Consider the following 23,794-nt stretch of genomic DNA (forward strand, 5'->3'; position numbering starts at 1 on the left):
ACAATGACATCCTTGGATCTGGATGTGAATCCCTTCATGATGAGGTGTGCAAGGTAGAATGTTTTTCTAACCACTTTGGCAATGTGGGTGTCAAATGAGAGGTCGCTGTCGACTTGGGTCCCTAGGTCTCTAATTACTTTTTCCGTACTCAGTGGGTTGCTGTCTATGTGATAATTTGTGGGTACTTTGTTTTTCCCAAAGGGGATGACTATACATTTTTTGGCATTTAGTTTAAGGCAGTGACTCTGGCACCAGTTGTCCGTTTCTGTGAGGCCTTTTTGTAGGATGTATGTGTCCGCTGGTGTATCGACTATGGCGCATAGTTTGCAGTCATCTGCGAACTTTGTCAGCCACAACCCTCCCATGTTTGCTTTAACATCTGAGAAATAAATGCCGAACAAGAGGGGTCCCAGGACAGATCCCTGTGGGACACCACTTGTGACTGGCTTTGAGTCTGACATTGCTCCAGCGATTTTAACTTTATGGGTTCTGTCCTTTAGTCAGTTTGCAACCCATCTAGTGACATAAGGGTTTACGTTTAAGCTGTTGAGTTTATCTACGATGCCTGAGTGGGGTATTGTGTCGAAGGCCTTAGCCAAGTCCAGTTAGGCTGTATGGACTGCTTTGCCCTCATCAATGGCTCTAGTGACTGTTTCAAAAAAGTCAACCAGGTTCAAAAGGCAGGATCTGCCCTTTATAAAGCCGAACTGGGTGGGGTCAAGTGTCTTTAGGTCTCCTATGTCTCTGTTTATGAGTTCCATAATCATTCTTTCCATAGTCTTGCAGACCAGGCTGGTCAAACTTATGGGGCGGTAGTTCTGAGGGTCTGTAGAGGTACCCCCTTTGTGGAGTGGGACCACTGTTGCTGTACGCCAGTGTTCAGGTACATATCCTGTAGTAAGGCTAAGGTTAAATAGTATTTTTATGTGCGGGTTTAGCTCCTCTTGGAGTTCACGTAGCACGCAACCCGGGATACCATCAGGTCCCATTGATGCTGTGTTTTTAGCTTTGTTGAGGGCGGTTCTCACTTGGACATCTGAGATGACAGGGGGATTACATTCAGCTGGGATAAGTATTTCTTCTTTTTGGGGTGAGGGAGGGGAGAAATTTGCACTGAACCTATCAGCCAGAATGTTGGCAATATCTGTGGGTTCAGTGTATTTTTTGTTGTTGTGAACTAACTCTGAGCATATCTGAGGGTTTCCACCCAGGTTTCTAACATAGCTGAAGAAGGCTTTGTGGTTATCTTTAGTGTCCTTAGTGATTTTTCTCTCAAAGTTGGCCTTGGATGTTTTTATGAGAGAACGTAGCTTTCTGTTAATGTTGATCAGAGATGTCTTCCCTTTATGGGATTTTTCTCTGTCGTGCAGTAGCTTCCTTCTTTTGTTATACAATTTGTTAATGGCTGAGGTCCACCAGACAGGACGCTTGCCTTTGGTGGAGAGGGACTTGGATTTATTTGGGATTGCATGATCCATGCATTCTTGGAGATGTCCATAGAAAGCATTTGTGAAGGATTCGGCATTGTGGGATGTGGTATCCACTGGTCCAGTAGGCTTAAAGGATACCATCTTAGTCTTAAGAAGAGTGAAGTCTGCTTTTGAGAAGTTTTTCACTGTGGTCTTTTGTGCTGGGGGTGGAGGTGGGATATGTATATCCAGGGTGATTAGTTTGTGTCAGATTTCACTAGTGAGGGGTATACCTCCGGTGTGGAGCATTTTGTCCCCATGTTTGTGATGATCAGGTCTAGTATATTATCTCCTCTAGTGGGAGAGGTGACTAGTTGTTCCAGTGCATTTGAATTTATGAATTCCAGGAACCTTTGGGTTAGGGTGTTAGGGCTAGAATAATGTACCCAATCTATGTTTGGGTAGTTGAAGTCTCCCAGTATGATGGCATTTTGTGATACATTCATATCCTCCAATGTCTTCAGGAAGGCTAAATGGGGTTCCTGAGATTGGGAGGGTGTTCTGTAACATGCTACCAGTTGTATAGCAGTTTTGCCTATGGTTAGTTGCACCTATATGGTCTCTGATGCTTCATGTGTTGCTACTAACCTGGAGGTATGGGTGTCCTTGATGAATATGGACACTCCCCCTCCCTTTGTGGTACAGCCCGGGTTTTGGGGCCGAAAAGCATGATACGAAGTATAGCCTGGTAGTGCTGGGGTGCTCTCAGGAGCCTTGAACCAGGTTTCAGTTACTGAATGACACCAGTACCTGAGCCAATTATTAAAGCTGATCATCTTGTCTTTGTATTGTGGCATCATTCTTGGTGAGGGCAAGATGCTGCTCACGGTCAGGGTCATACCAGCTTGAGCTACATAATCAGAGAGCTCCTCTATGTCTCTTTTCATGTAGTCCAGGGAGGTACATCTCAGGTCATTCACGCCAGCATGGACAATGACGGAGTCATGTTTGTACTTGCTTTGGAGTGACCTGAGTGCGTATGTTATGTGGCGGATCCTAGCTCCCGATAGGCAGCTCACAGTCACCCTCTCCTTGTTCAGCCTGTTAAGCGGGACATCAGTGTGTCTGACTATAGAGTCACCTATAACTAGTGTATCAGGCATGGTGTTTGGCCTTAAGGGCTGTGATTGGTTGACACACTGATTTTTTGAAGTATGTGTTGCATGTGTTTTGTTTGAGGTGGTGGATTTTTGGATGTCTGCTTTGGGAGCCTCTGTTGTTTTGGTAAGTTTTTTATTAGAGCCTCCGAGTATGCCTTTGTGTTTTTATGTGTTTGGTTTGCAGTTGTGGTAGGTCTATGTGGGACTGGGTTTGTTGTGTGTGTGGTTACCATCTCCTCCTGTCTGGTCATGCCAGCCCTGAGTTGAGAGAGTTCAGCCTCCAGTTTGGCTATATAGTTGCATCTCTCACATGTATTTGTGTTTGTTGGGAGGAGGAGAGGGTTGTCTGTGGACATGAGACAATTGTAGCATTGTCTCAAGATACCCAGATTAACCAGCTGAACTGGAGAGGATGCCAGTAATCTACCACTCGACATGCTAGAACAGTATAAGGGAGTGCTGTGCCTTTAAGGGAGTTGGATATTCACAGGGGTGGTAGGTGGATGTAGTGCTTACTTAGTACGAGAGTGCTTACTTAGTAGAGAAGTTTTGAGAACAAGTGCTAGGCTTATAATATAGCGAGTAGTCTGATTATACTAAGAGTAGAGCTTCCTTAAGGGAAAATTTGAAGAGCAGACTTGGTGAAGCCAGAAGAAGTTTAACCTTGTTTAACTGGCGCTGCGCTATGCGCACAACCGCGCAAAAATGCCCAGAGGCGGATTTTAAACAGGGAGCTACAAAAGAGCTAGAAATGGTCCAAAACAACCAATTACTACAGCTCTTGTGCTGAGGTCACTTTCTATAGGGACAGGTAGGCTGCTCAAGGCTCCCCACTCCCACTGGTGAGCAAAGAAACTTCCTTCTATCCAAGTAAGGTAATGGACAACACAGGAACTACACCACAGCCCAGAATACAGCAATGCCTGTAAACTGGTCTAAACTAGTCGAGGAGAGGCGGGAAAACAAGGATTATTTTTTGTTTTTTTTGTTTTTTTGATAGAAACACAGAGAAAATGCAGAAACAGTGATAAATCAGTTACACATGTCCTTTAACAGTCTCTTTATCAGTCAAGGAGAGGCGGGAAAACAAGGATTATTTTTTTGTTTTTTTGTTTTTTTGATAGAAACACACAGAAAATGCAGAAACAGTGATAAATCAGTTACACAGGCTAGCACACTTTAGTGGGCAGCCTCAACAGTTAAATTAAACAAACAAACAAACTTTTGATCAAATTCGACTAAAAAGTAACTTTGAGTGCAGCAAACAGCTAAAAAACAGTTTAAGCTTGTTTAGGGTAAGCTAGAGAAGCTATTCCAAGTAAAAAAACAGCAAAGATACTTAAATCCAGAAAGTAGTCGCTTTTCTGAGTTCTCTGTAGCTAGGATCACTCTGCAGGACCACGAGGAGCTTGTCTGAGTAGCATAGCCAGAAAAAAACGCCCAGAGGCGGATTTTAAACAGGGAACTACAAAAGAGCTAGAAATGGTCCAAAACAACCAATTACTACAGCTCTTGTGCTGAGGTCACTTCCTACAGGGACAGGTAGGCTGCTCAAGGCTCCCCACTCCCACTGGTGAGCAAAGAAACTTCCTTCTATCCAAGTAAGGTAATGGACAACACGGGAACTACACCACAGCCCAGAATACAGCAATGCCTGTAAACTGGTCTAAACTAGTCGAGGAGAGGCGAGAAAACAAGGATTATTTTTTTGTTTTTTTGTTTTTTTGATAGAAACACACAGAAAATGCAGAAACAGTGATAAATCAGTTACACATGTCCTTTAATAGCCTCTTTATCAGTCTCTGTATGAAATTGTATGTTCACTTTTTTTTGAGTCTCACAAGAAAACATCTTAACAATATATTTATTCCAGGGAGAAACCTTTTTTTTCTTTTCAAACCTTCCCAGCAAAGTCTCTAGTCCCATAGCTGTTTCAAAAACTGTCACAATAAGTTTCATTCTTTATCAAAATAAATGATGTTACCTCTTGAGCTTTTGTACCCAGAGGTACAATAACTATGTCCCATAGCTCACACATTTTGATGAAATAACTCCTCTGAATCCATAATACCTACTTTGACTCCTTCTTTTTGCCATTTAACCAACTCTCTGTTGCTTTCTTTTCTCCCTTCTCCACTCTCCTCACTCCGCTTAACCTCTGACTCATTATTTGACATATTCACGCTACAGTTTTTGATTAACAGTTCCACTCCCATCCAAAACTTGAAAAACACATTCTTCCTCCTACTTGTTTGTTTTTGGACTTTCTGCTTCTCTAAGCCATCTCTGCACTCAGACCAGAATACAGAAAGTGTAACAGTGAATGGAGTCCCCATACACAAATAGTAGGGGGATTATTGATATATAAATAATGCATTATTTACATATTTACAGTATTTACATCTAATTACAAATCTCCATACATTATAAACTTAAATTTAAACATTTCCCCGACTCTTTTATCCACAAGCAAAACATTATTTTCTGCAGAATCTTTGTCAAAGTCCGTCTTCCATTGTATTTGATTTCATTTAGTCTCTTGTTCCATTTAGTCCATGTCCATTTTCTTCACTACTTCCTGTTTTTGTACACCATAATAACCAAATTCTATTATGTCCACTTTTATTTGCTCAAATTTTAACAAACTTTTCACCCTGTGTTTACATATTTCTTTCCACAAACTATTAACTCTTTCACATTTCAAAAACACATGCTCAGCAGTCTAAACTCTTCATATTTATTACGTATTCTATTTTGCTTTTTCTTGTATGGCATATTTACCTTAACTGGTATTTTTCTAATAGCCAATCTCCATAAAAATCATTATATTCTTTATTCTTTTCATAGTTATTATATCTCATCATTATGGCTTTTTTCTTATATATTTCTAAATATTTTCATGGCTCAATGCAATATTTTTTTTCATAATATTTAAGTACCATTCCATTCTATTATTATCACATATTTTCTTTTTTTATTTTCCATAAACAATTTTGTTTTGGTACCCTTTCATTTCTTCATTCACAATGCTTTTACTTCTTTTTTTTACTTCCATTCCTTCCCACAATTCTTTGTATTCATAATATAGTATCATTTCTATCAAGTTTTTATTTGCCTTCATGATGCCTTTTAATACCTTATATACAATTAAATATGGTGCATGTACTATAAGGTTTATTAAACTCAAGCTTCCTTGCTCTTCTTTCATATATAGAATCCCCCTCTTGACTGGATTTAGTCTAGAGCCCCATACAAAAGAAAATATAATTGTCATAGTTCCTTTTCATACTTAACAGGAATCCCAGAGATATTAGCAACCTAATCATTTTTCCTATTACCATGGTGTTCAACAAGTGTGCTTTTTTCTATATGAAAAATATAAATAAAACTTTACCTTAGGAAGTTGAATTTGGGCATGCTTTACAAAAGTTTTGGGAAAGAAGAGAAAAATTGCTATACAGGTTTCCACAGAAAAAGTACAACTAACCCATCCCTCCATCCAGTCCTTATGATTTTTGAAAAGTGTGTTACAGAGGAAATTTATGAAGCAGATAAAAGGAATAGGAATAATAATGAATCTTCCAATTTAGATAGAGTGGAAAAGATGCTGTTTAATGATTTGAAGAGCCAAACGGGCTTATGCATTATGAAACCTGATAAGGGAGGGGGAGTTTTGCTTTATGGTACAGAATACAATAATGCTATAACTAACATTTTGCTTGATACCAATACTTATTCTTCAGTATCTAAAAATGAAATTATGATAGCTTATGGTAGAATTGATTCTCTATTAGAGGAATATTTGTTAGAGAACAGAATAGATGGTAAAACTTATTATTTTTTAAAGCAACCCAATCCTATTATTCCTAACATTTTTTGGGTACCTAAGGTACATAAATGTGATAGAGATCCCCTTTTAGACCTATTGTTTCTCCCAGAAATTCTAAAACTCACTCTCTGGCAGTATTTGTTGATTATTGGACAAAGGAGATTATATCTAAAATGGACCATTTAATCAAGGATTCATGGGAATTTTTGAGTAAGTTAACGCACAAAGTATGGAAGGAAAGTTTAAGTTTTCTCACCATAGATGTAAGGGAGTTATTTACCAGTATTCCGAGACATGAAGGACATCAATATTTTAGTGAAAGCATTTACAAGTTTTCTACAATGTCCAAAGACCAAATTCTACTGATTCTTGAACTTATAGAAGTGGTGCTCAACCATAACTACATAGGTTTTCAAGGTGAACATTACCAGCAAATTAATGGGGTAGCAATGGGGGCAGCCTGTGCCCCCATATATGCCAATTTGGTTATGTTGGAGTGGGAACATTGGTATGTATTTAACTGCCCATATAGTAGCAATATACGTCTGTATATGAGATTTTTGGATGATATATTTGTTTTGTGGGAAGGGGGTAAAGAGACTGTAGATTCTTTTATGCAATACTTAAATGCATGCACCACTTTCTTTAAATTTACTTACACATGGGATAAAGTAAGTCTAAACTATCTTGACACCACTATTTTTCAGACTAAAGAAGGGTTTAAGTCTAGAATTTATAGAAAAAGTACATGGTGTAATAGCTATTTGCATTACACCAGTAATCATCCCAAGTTTCAGAAAAAAAGTCTTGTAAAGGGGCAAGCAGTATGTATTGCAAGAATGGCCTCAGATAAAAAAGATCTCGGAAGGGAATTAAATTATCTTGGTGAGATGTTCATGGAGAGGGGATATCCCAGAGAGATGGTCCAAGGGGTTCTGGATGAAGTATATACAGGGTGGGGTACTAGATACAAGGCCCTATTAGGAAAACCTTTGGATGAATTTGTTAAATTAAGAAAAAATAATAAATTCCAAAGGGCATGTGTAAATGAATTCAATGGTTTTACAGGAATTTTTATAGATACTATAAAAGCTAATTGGAGTATGCTTAAAACAAACAAAAAGTTGTATGAAGTGGTGGAATATGAGTCTATATTTTCTTTCAGGACTGGAAAGAACTTTAAAAGAGAATTTGAACAACTAGAAGTGTCCAATTGTTTTACAAAAAGGCAACTAGTTCATGTGGTAACTGCAAGCAGTGTCCATACATCATCAAGGAAGACAGTATATGTTTACAAAATGGTTTGAATAACAGAGTTTAGTTTTGCAAGAGTAATTATAACACAAAAATTATAGTGTATCTGGCTATATGTGAAAAGTGCCCTGCATTTTATGTAGGAAAAATGGAGAGGGCCCTTAAGGACAGGATGTATGAACATGTTCATGACATTAAGATTAAGAAAGGGACCAGTGCACTATATAAACATTCCTTTAACTGTTCTTCCTTTAGTGGTTTTAAATTTGGGATTATAGATGTGATTAAAATGAATCCTAGATGGGGGAGATGTGAAAAATGTATTATTAAATAGGGAATTAAAGTGGCAGCTTAGGTTAAAGTCTAACATTTTTCCTGGTTTAAATGAATATATTACTATTAAGCCGGTTTTAATGGCTAAAGCTACACACATTTAAACATGTAAATATTTCACCTTCTCTTCTTTATTTAATTTTTTAGCAACACAAGTGTTTTGAAGGGACATTTTAACAGTTTTAGGTTTTGCCTATTGATTATGTATATGTTTGTATATTTATTTTTTGTAAACAGTTTATTGTGTCTAAATTTAATTGGATTTAATTGAAAGGGGTTTAAATAGAATGAAATGAAACATGGAGGCATCTGATGAAGTCTTGTACACAAGACAAAAGCACTTATTCTGCCTGTTAATAAAATACTTTGTTGCTACCAACTGTGGGATTGGACCTTTGATTTTTAGTTGTGGCTGAGTTTTCTACAATTGCATTCTTCATTTTGTTTATACTTAAACCATTTTTTTTTAATTATACTTAATTTTTCATTTACTTCCTCCAAACATACTTTATTTTTAACAATTAGTATAATGTCATCCACTTAATTATACACTATTGGCAATTGTACTTCCTTCATCATTTGTACCAACTGCTACTTGACATTTAAATTTCCTTCTCTATTACATTCATAACTAAAGAAAAATTACACTACTAGCTGGACAGCCCTGCTTTATTCCACATTCTATTTTTATTTCTTTCCCAATCCAGCCATTTATATTTAGTTTCACATAGTTCCTTTCATAAACAGATTTTATTACTTGTAATATTTTTGCTTACATTATATGCCTGCAAAATCCCCCATAATTATTTATATTGAATATTATCATAGGCTTTACTTATATCCCCTATCATAACCTTCCCTTCTACATTATTATTTATGATATCATCAATTATTTCTCTTACTATCCATAATAACTCTTGACGTCCTTTTCCTTTTCTTCTGAATGCATTTTGATCATAAATTCTATCCATTTGTTTGTAACCTCTTTGTTATTATTCTCATAAAAAATTATAATGCATTTTATTCAATGTTATACATCTCCAATTTTTTATTTCCTCTTTATTTACTTTTTTAAATATAAATTTTATAACTCATGTACATATCTCTTTCTCTTTAATTCAAGTTTCTAACCATGCATTCATAATTTCTATAAAAATAATTTTTTACCACTCCTTCATTTCTTTATACATACCATATTCAATTCTGTCCAGTCCTGTTGCAGAATTCATGTTAATATCTTTCAGAATTTAATTCAATTCTTTCATAGTTATTTTTTGTTCTAAATACGCATTGGGACGGATTCACGAAGGCTTGCACGGAGTCTAAGAGTAGTGTAAGACTCCATGCAGCCTTTGCGATCCAGAAACAGCCCAAAGTCCGTGTAAGAGACAAGCTAAAACGTCTCTTACACGGAGTGGGCGTGGATAAGCTAATCACCTCACTTGCAGCCGAATAGCATGCAAATGAGGATGATTAGCGATCCAGGAAGCCCAGAACAGCCCGTGTAAGAGCCGTTTTAGCTGCAGAAATGTACTCAGTTGACAACTGAGTACATTTCTGCAAACTAATGGAGCCATGTCAGCTCCAAATAAAGGGTGCATATGTGTCAGGCAGCATGCCAATGGCCAAATATGTGGCCATTGGCAAGGTAACCCGATGCAAAAATATTAAAAATATAATTTTTTTTCGGCGATGTTTAAACCCAGCGCAGCCCCAAGCAAATGAGCTGCGCTGTATAAAACATAAAAACGAAGGTTATAAACCCACAAATGTGGGTTTTATGCAATACATGGAATTTCAATGCAGGGACCAGCAGACCAAAAACAACATGGCCACCGTATAGTGGTTGCTAAGGGGGGAAGCTGAGTCTAAGAGATGTAACTATGCATTAGTAGGCAATCTGATGCAAATGAGTGTTAGGATACTGAATTCCACTCTCACATAGCAAATGAGCACATTCTGAGTAGTGTAAGAGTTACAGAAGGGGGAGGAACAGAGTACAGGGTGGAATGGTAGAAAGAAATGCAGTTCATTGGAGGTCAGAGTTACATGACAGATGTCAGACAGATATCATGGAAAGAGCTGTGCCACTAGATAAGCATGAGAAAGTCAAGAAATGAAAGGTGTACACTGTTGCCTACACCAAAGTTTCTTGCTGGGCATGCATGCGCACGTGTGCGCGCCATGAAGTGCGAGTAAGACAGTGTGCGCGCGTGTACGGCAGTCTGAGCATGTGGGAGCATGTTGGGAGATGTTTAACACTGTTTGCGCAGGTGTGCATGTTTTAACCTGAATAAGCAGATTCTGAACAGTGTAAGCATGTTTGCGCTCGTGTAAGCCACTGTGAGCGTGTTTCTGATGGTATACAAGCTGCTCCCCCCTGAGGAAACAGAAAGGAAAAAGGAAGCAACAGAATTAGTAGGAAGCTACCAGGGAATATTGCTGGAGCTAGCAGGTGAAAACAATTAGAAGCAGGCAATTACACAGGCAGAATAGTAGCTCAGCCCAACACTTAAAAATCTGCAAACAGCAGTGCAAGATGTTTCTCTCAAGAGACACTGCAAGACAGGAGTAAGCTATTAGAAGTGAAAACTGAAAAAGCTGAACTCAGAGCAGAAATGTTAGGGGCTGCCATAGCTGTCATAATGAGACATAGGTGACTTGCTGAGGGTGGTGACAATGCAGATGGTGCCAGACAACCCACAGTGAGGAGACAGAGAAGAGTGTACAGGCCCAGGGTAACCTACCACGGGTTACATGAGCTGGAGATAGTAGAGTGCTATAGAGTGGACAGAGACCTCCTGCAGCAAATAGTGGAGCTGTGCAGGCCACGCCTCACACACAGAACCAACAGAGGGGAACCCATCCCAGTGGAAACCAAGGTATGTGTTGGCCTAAGAATACTAGCAACAGGTACCTTCCAGAGACCAACTGGTGATATGATGGGGATATCACAGGCATCATCCTCCAGGGTACTGCACCAGTTCTTGGATGCCATGTCAGCACATGTCAGTGATCATGTATATTTCCCCAATGCCCGTGAGGTATTGGCCAGAAATATGCGTCTCTTCCAGCAAATAGCGGAATACCCTGAGGTAGTGGGTGCAATAGACTGCACGCACATACGCAATCAAAGCACCAGCTGGTGAGCGGGGTAGGGCCTACATTAACAGCAAGGGCTTCCACTCCATCAACTGCCAGGTCGTGTGTGATGCCCAGGGCATAATAATGAATGTGTGTGCTGGCTGCCCTGGGAGCTACCATGATTCCCACATCTGGAATTTGACGCAGCTGTACCAGACATTTGCCAATGGGGACATCCCGCACGGACACCTAGTGGGGTATGCAGGTTATGCACTGGAGCCGTGGCTGATGACACCCATCAGAAACGCACACACACCTGAACAGGAACGCCATAATGAGGTACACGCACAAACACGTAATGTAATAGAGTGTGTGTTTGGGCTGCTCAAGTCATGGTTCCGGTGTCTGGACACATCTGGTTGAGCCTTGCAGTACACACCAACTACATGTACCCAAACTGTCATGGTATGTGCTATGCTACATAATATGATCTTGCGAAAACAGCTGCAGCAGGACCAGCATAGGGCCGGGCCAAACAGCCCCCCACCATTGCCAAGGCCATCACAGGCAGAGCATGACTCGGAGGAGGAACAACCTGAGCCTGCCCCAGTAGGCAGAAGGAGGTGTTCCCAGTATGCCCTGGCCTTGGCAAAGAGGCAACGCATAGCACATACACTGGCTCAGTAGGAACCCTGGGAAGGATACCCCCTCTGACTCACTCAAATAATAACAGGGATGCCTAAAATGACATGACCTGCTCACAAACATGTACAGGGAGTGTAATATGTGCATCCGACAGAAGCAGCCCTGCAGCACCACCTGAGGCATGAATGCCATGTGTTAAGTAATGTAACACCATGTACTATATGCACACTTGAGGACCCTGACTAACATCCTACCCTCACTAAGCATCATGCCACAATATGACAATGAGATGATCAAGTGCAATAATTGACTGAAGTATCGCAGTTAGTCAAAGGGGATCCAATGTGTGCCAGCCTGGGATGACATGCTGAGCATGACATGATGCTCCACCTGCTAGGACTGGCGTGCACCTATCAGTGCAGGTCGTATGGATACTGGCAAAGGCTGTTGTTACCCACAGTGTGCCCTGAATAGGTAAGGCTCAAAACACAAACCTACCTCCATAGGTATCAGAAGGGATAAGAATAAGATAAGAGATAAGTCGAAACAGCAAGATGCATGCAGTCTAAACTCACCCAGTATGGAGAATGTTGATATCTGTGCTGTAACAGAAAACTGGGTCAAGGCTCACAACAGCACCCTAACACAACCGGGTTACACCTCATACTGTGCTGTACAGCCTCAAAACATGGAACAAGCTACAAAAGGAGGGTGACTAGCAATAATTGTCAAGGATAACCACACCCCCATGTTGGTACCACAACAAGAAGCAGCATGGACTAGCCATGGTCAAGTAACAGTGGCTAAAACTGCCCCCCAGTTTATAGCCTGCTACAGACTACCATCCCAACACCAGGAACTGCACCTGGCCTATGCTGTAATACATGAATATATCAAGTCCTCCAAACCACATTATATTGGGTGACTGAAAATACCCAGACATAGACTGGGAGCATTATACTAGCTCCAACACTGTAGGACAAAAGTTCATAGAATCCATAAACCAAAATGCCCAGGAACAACGTACCACTCCCACAAGAGGGGTAAGCATACTGGATGTGATAATCAGCAACATAGGTACTGGATGGCAAGACGAGAAGTGTATTGCTCACTGGTAAAACCAGACCATAGAGTAATCACACTGGATATACAAATCCTGACCACAGTCCCTGGCCAGAAAACCACAGTGGAAAACATGTGTAAAGCAATATTTGCACTCCTCCAAACTGATGTGGAATCCATTAAAGGTCCTGTGCAGGTGCAAAATATGGGCCACACCTCAGAACCTGTAATACAGCCATTCCATGAACACTGCCAGGAATGCTTGGCTTATGCAATCCTAAATTAAAACAAGACACAATGCCATACACGCAGGCATCTGGCATGGTGGACACCAGCCATAACCAAACCATGCAAGAGAATGAGGAAGCTACTACATGATAGAGCAAACATAAACAATGAAGTAATCACTGATCAGTAGTATGGCAATAAAATATGTCCACACATACAATCCACTAAGGCCAGCCACAACAAGTTGAATCTGTGAATCTTGAGGCAATGTTACACCTGCCCCAAGTACACAGACAACCCCTAACTCCCCCCAAGAAATACAAATATATGTGAGAGATGCAACCATCTATCCAAACTGGAGGCTGAGCTCCCTCAACTCAGTACTCCCAAAACTAGTCAGGAGGAGAAGGTAACCACACACACACACCACAAACACAGTCCCACATAGACCTATCACAACTGCAAACCAAAGACATAAACACAGAAAAACATTCCCGGAGGCACAAATTACAAACACAGCACACCAACAGAGGCCTCTAAAGCAGACACCCAGTCAAACAACTTCCAAACATAGCACATGCAACACATAGTACACAAAGCTTGTGTGCCAAACAGTCACAGGCCAGAAGGAGAAACAACATGCCTGATACAGTTGTAATAGGTGACTCCATAGCGAGACACACTGCTGTCCCGCACACCAGACTGAACAAGGAAAAGGGTACAGTAAGCTGCCTGTAGGCTGCCACAATATGCCACATAACACAAGTATGCAGGTCACCCCAAAGCAAGTAGAAATATGATGCAGTCATAGTCCATGCTGGTGTGAATGACCTGAGATGTACCTCCCTAGACTACATGAAAAGAGACATAGATGAGCTCTCTGATTATGTAGTCCAGGCCGGTATGACACTCACCGTTTGAAGCATCCTACCCTTACCAAGAATAATGCCACAGTACAAACACGGAATGATCAGTCATAGCAAGTGGCACACTTACTGGTGTCATTCCAAGGGGATCCAATGTCTGTCTGCTTGGGATGTCATGCTTGACAAGCCACACAGCTGTTCCTGGGATGGCTTGCACCTGTTACCCCTGGGTGTCTGGATGTTGGATAAGGCTTTTGACACCTCCATTGAGCCTTTCATAGGCAAGGCTGAAAAGACTAACCCACCACCCTAGAAAACATAAGTGGAAAGAAACATAAGGGTAATGCTGACCAATGCCAGATGTGTAAACCCCAATATGCATGTTCCCAAGGCCATCCCCAGTATGAAGAACATCGATGTCTGTGCAGTGACAGAAACCTGCTGCAAGCCTCCTGACAGCACACCAGCACTACCAGGTTATACCACATATCATGTGTCATGGCCCCAAAACCTGGAACAAAACATAAAAGGAGGGTGAGTATCCATATTCAGCACAGACACCCATATGTCCAGGTAACTGACAATGCACAAGGCATTGGAGTCCACCCATGTGTAACTAGCTGTAGGCAAGACTGCTGTACAGTCTGTAGCATGCTACAGACCACACTCTCACACACAGGAACCCCACCCAGCCATCCTGAAGACACTGGACAGTATGAATGTCCCACCAAATACCAAACAAGGTACCACAAATTACCACATAGGTGGTAAACCATTATGTATGGAAGGAGTAATCAGGGACCTAGGGACACAAGTGGACAGTAACCTGTTATGTGACACTCACATTGCCAATGTGGCTAGGAAGACTGTCTACATTGGACACCGTATCATGAAAGGATTCACATCTACGTCAACAGAGGTCATTGTGCCCCTATACTGTTCTCTTATCACACCCATAATCTAGTACAATGCCTCATATGGGATGTACCTTACCTGACACCTGCAGCAGTTAGAAAGACCTCAAAGGTACCTCACCAAGAGGATAAAGGGTCTTAAATATATGTCATATGCTGCCTGGCTGTAGACACCCCAGCTGAATGCAGTCACATACTGCCTACACAGAGGCATTGCATGCCTGTTGTACAAGGCCATGCCCAACACAGGAGTAATGGACATGCTCCACCCCAGAAAACTCAAAGCCATCGGAGCTGTGAGAGTGAGAGATGTCAACCTCAACAAATAATGAAATAGGATGTGCTGGAGGGACAGATACATAATCCAGAGGCTCCCCACACCCTGGACCAGAATCCCACTCCATGTTAGGCAGAACCCCTCACTGACACTCTTCAACAGGAATCTTGCCAAGTGGATGGATGATTGTAGAGTTACACTGGGGGTCTTCACTGTGTCATGTCCAGGCAGAGGCACAGCAAAGCAAATCATAAATGGCCATAATATTCACATAGCAAGGGGTGGCGAAAGCCACACACACTCTGGCTAGGCTAACAAATGCCCTAGGGTGGATAGCCTAGTATGAACCTATGAACCTATGAAGATACAAATTGTACAGGACACTAAGGATAATCCCAAGGCTTTCACAACTGATGGTAGGAACCATGTTGGGAATTCACAGATATGCTCTGAATCACACAAATATCACAAACAACATACCAAACACACACACATATTGCCAACATACATCCTGACAGGTGCAGTGCAACCCCCCCCCCCCAAGAATGCAAAATATCTATCCCAGCAGACTGCTGGCCCCCTGACATTGTAGATGCTGAGGTAACAGCCAGCATCTACAAAGCAAAACACACAGCAGCAATAGTATGAGATGGTGTCCTGGGCTGAGTCCAACATGGACTCCAAGACGAATGGAATGCCAAATCACACTACTGCTCAGTGTCAGCCTTACCACAGGATATGTACCCAAAGAGCAGTGTACAACAACAGTGGTCCTCAACAAAGGTGTTGCCTGAATGGATACTGAAAACTACCACCCCAGAATCCTGAGAAGCTCGGTCTGCACAGCTATGGAAAGGATCAGCATGTACCGCAGACATAAAGATATTGGGGACCTACTGACACCGGACCCTACCCAGTGTGGCTTTCTTAAGTGCAGATCCTGCCCCTAAACATGTTTGACTCAATTGAAACAGTCATTAAGGTCATTGATGAGGGCAATGTGGTCCACACAGCGTAGCTGGACCTTGCAAAGGCTTCTATACAATACCCTACGTGTTCATTATAGATAAGCTCACCAGCTTAAATATAAACCCCTATGTCAGTAGAGGGGTTGAAAACCAGACCAAGGACAGAACAGACATGGTCAGACATGCTGCAGCCATGTCAGACTAAAAACCAGATATAACTGGCATCCCACAAGGCTTGGTCCTGGGATCTCCCTCGTCTGGTATATATGTCCCATAGGTACAGGCCAACATGGAAGGACTGTGTCTGAACATGTTTGCAGAGGACTACAAACTGCTCACCATATATGATCCACCAGCTGACACAAGCATCCCACAAAAGGGCCACATAGAAACAAACAACTGGTGCCATAGCCATGTCAGCAAGCTAATTACAGTAAAGTGTATAGTCAACCCCCGTGGATATACAGTAAGTGCCCACCAATTACCACATAGGTGTTAACCCATTACATACTTAACATGTAATGAGAGACCTGGGGACACAAGGTGATAGATATCCTGCATTGGACAAACATGTGCTGTAGTGTTTACAGAAACATACCATATACCCACCTAATCATGAAGGTTGTTAGATCTAGATAAGGGGAGGTCATTGTGGCTCTGCAGTCATCCTTCATCAGCGTTACAATTGACTACTATAGCCTCTGTGGGATGTACCTCAGCAGACACCTCCATCAACCGTAAAGTCCCCAACAGTACCTCACCAGGAGTATCAAAGAGGTTGCACAGATGCCATGTGTTGCCTGATTAAACAAACTGCAGCTACACACACTGCCATACTGCCCACCCAGAGGCAAGCTGTGCCTGATGTATAAAGCCATGTCCAAGCTGGTATCAATAAACATGCTGCACCTTGTACAATCTGAATGGCAGTGAGCTATGCACATGAGAGACCTGAACCCCAGCACTGACTTACATAGGACAAGCTGTACTGCATGATCCATAACACAGAAGCCACCCCCACCCATAAGTAAACTCCCAGTACAGGCTACCCATAGAGTCACTTATCGATTTACCTCAAGAGGAATCTTGATGAGTGGATGGGAGATGGTAGCTTTATCCTGGGTATCACTGTCATGTCACAGGTAGACAGAGGCACAGTATACTAACCATGACATATGTCATGGCAAACTCCACTTACAATGTGTGTCGAAGGACAAACACACTCTCCGACTAACATTAGAAATGGACTAGGGCACATCGCTAGTGTTTGCAAATGTACACCTATGTTGTGGAATACACTACCAATGTTGGACAAGCCTGGTTTAAGTAGTTCATATCTGAACATAATGCAACATGGTCAGATGTGCACAACTGGCCCCTAACCAGGCTGTTGTGCTCACTATGGAAATGTAAAGCAGTGATAGGACTAAAGCCCAGGATACTGTCCACCACAGTCAAAGTACTGAACCAATACACTATACAGAACTACAGTGTTAGGTCAGTGTGAAAGGATGTTGACAACTGTATGCAAAGTATCCCATGCAAACCCTGCAGGCACAGTATAATCCTGTTGTGTTCACACACAAAGCAGTTGTACAGTAACTACACAACATGACACACAACACACAACCATAAACGGGAGATATTTGTTGAAGTTCACACTCATCCACAAATGTGGTGGGCTGCAAAGTTCAACATATGGAATGCTCACACTGGGCATGCTCACACACTTTGATAAATGAGACATATGTCAGACAACATGCCATGGGAAGGCTGAACTGGGCATGCTCACACACTTAGGCCAAATCTCAGTTTAGCAGTTGGCCACACATATCTGGTATTTTTACGTGTTATTCCAGGAACCAACCACATTACAGCAATCTGCCCAGTGCACACAGTTAAATGACTACAGAGACATACATGATATAGTGGATCCCTCCCATATGCAAACATCTTCCACAGATACACAAGTTGTTCATACAAACAGGGAATGCTATGACAATAAAGACATGCAAACAGTCTATCAGCAACAAATAATGTGCATTTGACAATTAAACATATGGGTGTAGAGGTTAACACTAGGCTGTTTGCCCTAGGGAATGTCAGCTTAGCCAGAGTGTGCTTGTGTCTGCCTCCCCACAGGATGCACATTCCCCTTTCTAAACACCAATGATGTCAGCACCCTATAAGTACAGCAGGAGAAAAGAAACCTCCCAGTAATGCGAATAGCGCGCTCCGCTAATGCGTCCATCTCAAGTGTCATAACATAGTTAGATAAGGGTTTGAATCCTGCAAATGCGCAGTGTGGGTGTGTGTGAGTTGGGTTGGTGTGCATGCAAGTCTGTGGAAGAGAAATGTCCCTTTTGGCAACTGGGAAAACACACTACAGGATGCACATTCCCCTTTCTAAACACTGATGATGTTAGCACTCTATAAGTATAGCAGGAGAAGGGAAATCTCCCAGGAATGCAAATAGCATGCTCCGCTAATGCGTCCGTCTCAAATCTCATAACATAGTTAGGTAGGGGTTTGAATCCTGCAAGTGTGTGTGTTTGGCTGAGGAGGAATTGTGTGTGAGGTAAATGTCCCTTTTGGCAACTAGGAGAACAGACTACAGGATGCACATTCCCCTTTCTAAACACTGATGATGTCAGCACCCTATAAGTACAACAATAGAAAAAAAACCTCCCAGTAATGCAAACAGCGCGCTCTGCTAATGCATCCCTCTAAAGTGTCATAACCTAGTTAGGTAGGGGTTTGAATCCTGCAAATGGCAAGTGTGTATGTTTGGCTGAGAGGGGTTAGTGTGTGTGCAATTGTGTGTGAGAGAAATGTTCCTTCTGGCAACTAGGAGAACAGAGTACAGGATGCACATTCCCCTTTATAAACACTGATGATGTCAGCACCCTATAAGTACAGCAGGAGAAGGAAAGCCTCCCTGTAATGCAAATAGCGCACTCCGCTAATGCATCTGTCTCAAGTGTCATAACATAATTAGGTAGGGGTTTGAATCCTGCAAATGGCAAGTGTGTGTGTTTGGCTGAGGGGGGTAATTGTGTGTGAGAGAAATGTCCCATTTGGCAACTAGGAGAACAGACTACAAGATGCACATTCCCCTTTCTAAACACTGATGATGTCAACACCCTATAAGTACAACAAGAGAAGGAAATCCTCCCAGTAATGCGAATAGCTTGCTTCGCTAATGCGTCCGTCTCAAGTGTCATAACATAGTTAGGTAGGGGTTTGAATCCTCCAAATGGTGAGTGTTTGTGTTTGGCTGAGGGGGGTTAGTGTGTGTGAGAGAAATGTCCCTTTTGGCATCTAGGGGAACAGACTACAGGATGCACATTCCCCTTTCTAAACACTGATGATGTCAGAACCCTATAAGTACAGCAGGAGAAGGAAACCCTCCCAGTAATGCAAACAGTGCGCTCTGCTAATGCAGCTATGTCGAGTGTCATAACATAGTTAGGTAGGGGTTTGAATCCTGCAAATGGCAAGTGTGTGCGTTTGGCTGAGGGGAGTTATTGTGTGTGAGGGAAATGTCCCTTTTGGCAACTAGGAGAACAGACTACAGGATGCACATTCCCCTTTCTAAACACTAATGATGTCAGCACCCTATAAGTACAACAAGAGAAGGCAAACCTCCCAATAATGCAAATAGCACACTCTGCTAAGGCATCTGTCTCAAGTGTCATAATATAGTTAGGTAGGGGTTTGAATCCTGCAAGTGTGTGTGTTTGGCTGAGGGATGTTAGTGTGTGTGAGGGAAATGTCCCTTTTGGCAACTAGGAGAACAGACTACAGGATGCACATTCCCCTTTCTAAACACTGATGATGTCAGCACCCTATAAGTACAGCAGGAGAAAAGAAACCTCCCAGTAAAGCAGATAACGCACTCTGCTAATGCGTCCATCTCGAGTGTCATAACATAGGTAGGGGTTTGAATCCTGCAAGTGTGTGTGTTTGGCTGAGGGGGGTTAGTGTGTGTGAGGGAAATGTCCCTTTTGTCAACTAGGAGAACAGACTACAGGATGCACATTCCCCTTTCTAAACACTGATGATGTCAGCACCCTATAAGTACAGCAGGAGAAGAAAAACCTCACAGTAATGCAAATAGCGCGCTTTGCTAATGCATCCATGTCAAGTGTCATAACATAGTTAGGTAGGGGTTTGAATCCTGCAAATGGCAAGTGTGTCTGTTTGGCTGAGGGGAGTTAGTGTGTGTGAGGGAAATGTCCCTTTTGGCAACTAGGAGAACAGACTACAGGATGCACATTCCCCTTTCTAAACACTGATGATGTCAACACCCTATAAGTACAACAAGAGAAGGAAAGCCTCCCAGTAATGCAAATAGCGCACTCTGCTAATGCATCCGTCTCGAGTGTTATAACATAGTTAGGTAGGAGTTTGAATCCTGCAAATGGCAAGTGTGTGTGTTTGGCTGAAGGGGATTGTGTGTGAGGGAAATGTCCCTTTTGGCAACTAGGAGAACAGACTACAGGATGCACATTCCCCTTTCTAAACACTGATGATATCAGCACCCTACAAGTACAGCAGGAGAAGGTATGTGGCATGGACAATGACTGAGTCATATGTGTCCATGCCTCTGACTGACCTGTATGCTTGTGTTATGTGGTGGACCATAGTGCCCCACAGGCAAATCACTGTGACCTTCACCTTGTCCAGCCTGGTGAGTGTGACCATACTGTACCGGACAATAAAGGTAGCTAACACAACTGTGGCAGGTGTGTTGTCTAGCTGTACAGGCTGTGACTGGCACACAGGATTTGTGTGCTATGTGTTATGTGTGATGTGTTCAGGCATAACGTATGCCTGTGTGCCAGCTGCAGAGGTGTGTTCCGCTCTGGCAGGATGCTATTCTAAGGCTCCACGAATGGCCCAGTGTGTTCATGTGCTTGTATTGCTGTCAGTGTAGGTCTACATCAGACTGGTATTGTAGTCACTGTAGTATTGCATGCCACCTGACAGGTTATGCCAGTACTGGGTTCAGAGTGCTTAGTCCCCAGTTTGGCTATGTGGTTCCATCTCATACATGTGTTGTGCATCCATGTGTAGGGGAGAGGGTTGACTGTGTACATGTGTCAGCTGTGACATTGCCACATGACCCACATATTCCACAACAGTTTCCTCTTAAAGAGAGTCAATGAGGGACTCTTCCTAACCTGGACTGGGATTTTATTCCAGAGTGAAGTGAGCCTCTGGTTATGAATCTGTCCCTCCAGCATGTCCTATTTATTTCAGTGCTGAGGCTCAGGTCTCTCAAGCGTGTATCCCGATGGGATTTGGATATTCTCAGGTGCAGCATGCCCATTAATTCCGGGTTCGACATGGTGTCATACATTAGGCACAGATCGCCTCTGAACAGGCGGTATGCCACTGAGTAGAGCTGGGGTTTATTTAACCGGTCAGCATATGGCATCTGTTTGAGCCCTTTGATCCTCTTGGTGAGGTACTTGTGGGGTCTTTCCAGTTGCTGCAGGTGTCCGGTAAGGTACATCCCGACAGGGGGATTGTACTCAATTATGGGCCTGATGAGGGATGAGTAAAGAGGCACGATGTCCTCTCCTGATGTAGATGTGAATCCCTTCATGATGGGGTGGGCTATATACAATGTCTTTCTAACCACTTTGGCCACGTGGTTGTCAAATGAGAGATTGCTATCAACTTGGGTCCCAAGGTCCCTAATTACTTCTTCTGTACATAATGGAGTACCACCTATGTGGTACTTTGTGGCCATTTTGTTTTTGCCAAAGGGGATGACTATACACACTTTTGCATTCAGCTGGAGGCCATGGCTCTGGCACAAGTTGTCTGTTTCTATGATGCCCCTTTGGAAGATGCTTGTGTCAGCTGGAGAGTCGATTATGGCGGCCAGTTTGCAGTCATCTGCATATTTGGTCAGCCACAGTCCTTCCGTGTTGGCCTGTACCTCCGATAAATATATACCAAACAAGAGAGGACCCAGGACTGAGCCTTGTGGGACACAACTCGTAACTGGTTTGGAGTCTGGCATGGCTCCAGCAATTCTAACCATGTGGGTTCTGTCCTTGAGCCAGTGTGCAATCCATCTAGTGACATAGAGGCTTATATTTAAGCTGGTGAGATTCTCTAGAATGCCCGAGTGGGGTATTGTTTTGAAGGCTTTTGCAAGGTCCAGGTAGGCTGTGTGAACCACCTTCCCCTCGTCAATGGCCTTGGTGACTGTTTCAAAGAAATCAACCAGGTTTGAGAGGCAGGATCTGCCCTTAACAAAGCCAAACTGGGTATGAACCAGTGTCTGTAGGTCTGCAATATCTATATTTATGTGGTCCATGATGATCCTTTCCATAGCTCTGCAGACTAAGCTAGTGTGGCTTATGGGGCGATAGTGTCCAGGATCCGTTGAGGCACCACCTTTCTGTAGAGGGACCACTGTTGCTGTACGCCACACTTTGGACACATATCCTGTAGTAAGGCTGGGATTGAACAGTAGGTTTATGTTTGGTAGTAGCACATCTTGGTGGTCATGTAGGACACAGCCCGGGACACTGTCTCGTCCCATTGATGCAGTGTGTATTGCTTTGGAGAGGGCGGCTCTTACCTGAGCATCTGAGATGTCAGGGGGGCAGCACTCTGCTGGGATACATATTTGCCCTTTCAGTGTGGAGGGGGGTGAGAAGTTTGCACTGAACCTGTCAGCTAAAATGTTGGCAATGTCTGTGAGTTTGGTGTTTCTATTGACATTTTGGACTACCTCTGAGCATATCTGGGAATTACCACCCAGGTTCCTAACATAACTAAAGAAAGCCTTGTGATTATCCTTAGTGTCCTGTGCAATTTCTCTTGAAGCTGGCCTTAGACAATCTTATGAGTGCCTGTAGTTATTTGCTAATACTGATGAGTGATGCCTTCCCTATTTGTGAATTTGCTGTATCATTTAGTAGCTTCCTCCTTCTATTGTGTAGTTTGTTTATGGCTGGGGTCCACCAGACAGGATGTCTGCCTTTGGAGGATTGGGTCTTGGTTTTATTCGGGATCACATGATCCATGCATTTCTGAAGGTGTCCATAGAATGCGTTTATAGAGGAATCTGCGGTCTGGTCTGTAGTTTCCACAGGCCCGGGGGCTTTGAAGGTTTCCACCTCAGTTTTGAGGAGTGTGAATTTGCTTTAGAGAAGTTGTTCACTGTGGTGTTCTGGGCAGGGGGTGGGGTCAGGATGTGAATATCCAGTGAGATTAGTTTATGGTCCGATCTTACCAGTGAGGGATACACTTCTGGTCTGGAGCATAGAGTCCCCATGTTGGTGGTGATCATGTCCAGTATGTTTCCCCTTCTTGTGGGAGTGGTAACATGTTGTTCCATAGCATTTGAGCTCATATATTCTAGTAATCTTTGGCCTAGGGTGTTGGAGCTAGAGTCATGCTCTCAGTCCATGTTTGGGTAGTTGATGTTGCCCAATATAATGGTGTTTGGAGAGACCTTCATATTTCCACTGTTCACAGGATGGCCGAGTGCAGTTCTTGGGTTTGGGAGCGTGGTCTGTAGTAGCATTGTTAGTTGCACATGGATAGTCTCTGATGCTTGGTGCTTTGCCACCAAGCTGGAGGTGTGGGTATCTTTGATGAATATCAATACTCCCCCTCCATTTGTGGTTTGTTTCAAGTTTTGGGGCTGAAAAGCATGGTATGAGGTTAAACCTGGTAGTGCTGGTGTGCTCTCAGTAGCCCTGAACCAGGCATCTGTTACTGCACAGATATCGAT

The sequence above is a fragment of the Protopterus annectens genome, chromosome 8.part1 (assembly GCF_019279795.1).
Source record: "Protopterus annectens isolate FY-2018-M chromosome 8.part1, PAN1.0, whole genome shotgun sequence".
Taxonomy (NCBI): Eukaryota; Metazoa; Chordata; order Ceratodontiformes; family Protopteridae; genus Protopterus; species Protopterus annectens.